Consider the following 3,098-nt stretch of genomic DNA (forward strand, 5'->3'; position numbering starts at 1 on the left):
TGTGCTTTGGTTTTTGCCGCTGTTTACCTATTATTAACTTATCTATGCTATTTAATTTCGTTATCTGAATGGTACACGTGATAATAAATGCAATTCATTTTAATTCAATGCAATCTCAGACGAGATGAATCGAATTCCATGAAGAGTACCATCGGAGGAGACGAAAATAGATCATCCCGTTCACACTTCTGTCTGAACATTGCTGCGAGTGTTTCAGCCTTATCTTTTCTAGTGTGGTGCTGGGTTCCTCTAACATTGAGGAAGGTGATATTTGTGGATCCTCCTCCTCCACAGAGTTGTTTGGTTGTTCACCACTATTCACACTGACTGCATGTGACAGTATTGCAGAGATTTGGTCTAATTTGTTAATTCTCTCGATCACTTGCAGTTTAAACTATTTGGCGAGTAAATGGCCCAGTTTACTAACTTCACCTCATAGTGAGGTGGACCTGGTGTTGCTCCAGGCATGCCATCCTCTGTTCTTCATTGAGCAATGCTGCTGCCGAGCATTTCTTTGTGGTGGTTTTGAAATGGCCCACCCAGTATACATCCTCCAAATTTAACAGCTTCTCAATTCTTCCACCAAGCATTATTTAATGTGTGTGTTTGTTGGGGGTGGCGGTGGTAACAATGATACATCAGCTGAAGGAGGGGAGTCAGCAGGAGATTTCTGTGTCAGTGTTCAATCTGACACCATGAGGCCAAGGGAGGGGAGTCAGCAGGATGCTTCCATGTCAGTGTCTCACCTGACACCATGAGGCCGAGGGAGGGGAGTCAGCAGGAGCTTCCAATGTCAGTGTTTAATTTGACACAATGAGGCTGAAGGAGGGGAATCAGCAGACGGGTTCTGTGTCAACGTTTGATCTGATACAATTAGGCTGAGGAAGGGGGATCAGCAGGATGTATCCATATCAATGTTTGATCTGACACCATGAGGCTGAGGAAAGCGAGTCAGCAGGAGGTTTCTGTGTCAATGTTTGATCTGACACCATGAGACTTCATTATGTTACGTTGTTGCTTGAGCAGTCTGTAGGGCAGCTCTCCCAATTCTGGCACGAGTCTGGATGTTAGGAAGTAGGACTTTGTTGGGTCCACAGGGCTTTTTACTTTGTTACTGTCAACCGAGGGGCTTGTCTTGTGCTGGAGCACACTGACCCAACGGCTGTTGTGATTGGACCCCGCCTGGTCTCAGTCATTCAGTTCCAGTTCCTCCCAGTGCCTTGTCTATTCTACAGATTTTAACAATGTGTTATCTGTTAAGTCACTGCGCAAATCTGTGTTTCAGCTGTCCATCTGTATCTCTGTATCTTTTCCTGTCATCAACATCAGCTGCTACCGCCATCTCTATCGTAGTAACATTCCGCTTCTCCACAATCTTCAGCAGCTACAACAGCCCTATTTATCACTGTACATTCCTCCAATATCTGCACGCTACCTATCTCTCTCACCCCCTCCAAAGCGCTACACCCTTCGTCGTTTCTCTAAGCTTCTCCAGCTCCTTCCCAGGACAGGGCCTGGGAAATGAATATTCAAGCATACACGTGCTATCGTAAGGACAGACTGACGTGCAGAGGGGGTGGGGTGGCCTTGTTGGTAAGGGGCGATATTCAGTCCCTTGCGCGGGGGGACCTAGAGTCAGGAGATGTAGAGTCAGTGTGGATAGAGCTTCGTAATACTAAGGGTAAAAAGACCCTCTTCGGAGTCATCTACAGGCCCCCAAACAATAGTCTGGATGTCGGATGTAAGTTAAATCAGGAGCTGAAATTGGCCTGTTGCAAAGATGTCACTACAGTTGTTATGGGGGATTTTAACATGCAGGTAGACTGGGAGAATCAGGATGGTATTGGGCCTCAAGAAAGAGACTTTGTGGAGTGCCTCAGAGATGGAATCTTAGAGCAGCTGGTTCTGGAGCCGACCAGGGAGAAAGCAATTCTGGATCTGGTATTGTGTAACGAACCAGAATTGGTCAGAAACCTCAAAGTGAAGGAGCCATTGGGAAGTAGTGACCATAATACAATAAGCATCTATCTGCAATTTGAGAGGGAGAGGGTACAGTCGGAAGTGACAGTACTTCTGTTGAATACAGGGAATTATGGAGCTATGAGGGAGGAGCTGGCCAAAGGTCAATGGTGCAATACTTTAACAGGGATGACCGTGGAGGAACAATGGCGGATATTTCTGTGTATAATGCAGAAGTTTCAGGATCAGTTCATTCCTAAAAGGAAGAAAGATCCCAGGAGGAGGCATGGGTGGCCATAGCTGATGAGGGAAGTAAAGAAACATACAAAGTTAAAAGAGCAAAAGTATAACATAGCTAAGATAAGTGGGAAAACTGAGGACTGGGAAGCTTTTAAAGAGCAACAGAGGATTACTAAGAAGGAAATACGCAGAGGAAAAATGAGGTACGAAGGTAAACTGGCCAAGAATATTAAGGAGGATAGTAAAATCTTTTTTAGGTATGTGCAAGGCAAAAAAATGGTTAGGACAAAAATTGGGCCCTTGAAGACCGAAACAGGGGAATATATTACTAGGAACAAAGAAATGGCAGAGGAATTAAATGGGTACTTCAGATCTGTGTTCACTTCGGAAGACACAAGCAACCTCCCTGAGGTAACAGTGGCTGAAGGACCTGAACTTAAGGGAATTTATATTTGCCAGGATTTGGTGTTGGAGAGACTGTTAGGTCTGAAGGTTGATAAGTCTCCGGGGTCTGATGGTCTGCATCCCAGGGTACTGAAGGAGGTGGCTCGGGAAATCGTGGATACGTTGGTGATTATTTTCCAGAGATCAATACATTCCGGGTCGGTTCCTGAGGATTGGAGGGTGGCTAATGTTATACCACTTTTTAAGAAAGGTGGGCGAGAGAAAGCAGGAAATTATAGACCAGTTAGTCTGACCTCAGTGCTGGAGTCTATTATAAAGGATGAAATTACTGCACATCTGGATAGTAGTAACAGGATAGGACAGAGTCAGCATGGATTTATGAAGGGGAAATCATGCTTGACTAATCTTCTTGAATTTTTTGAGGATGTAACTATGAAGTTGGACGAGGGAAATTCAGCAGATGTAGTGTACCTGGACTTTCAGAAAGCTTTTAA

This window comes from Chiloscyllium plagiosum, unplaced genomic scaffold (genome assembly GCF_037043375.1).
Source record: "Chiloscyllium plagiosum isolate Xiang-an unplaced genomic scaffold, Cpla_swu_hap1 HiC_scaffold_41, whole genome shotgun sequence".
Lineage (NCBI taxonomy): Eukaryota > Metazoa > Chordata > Chondrichthyes > Orectolobiformes > Hemiscylliidae > Chiloscyllium > Chiloscyllium plagiosum.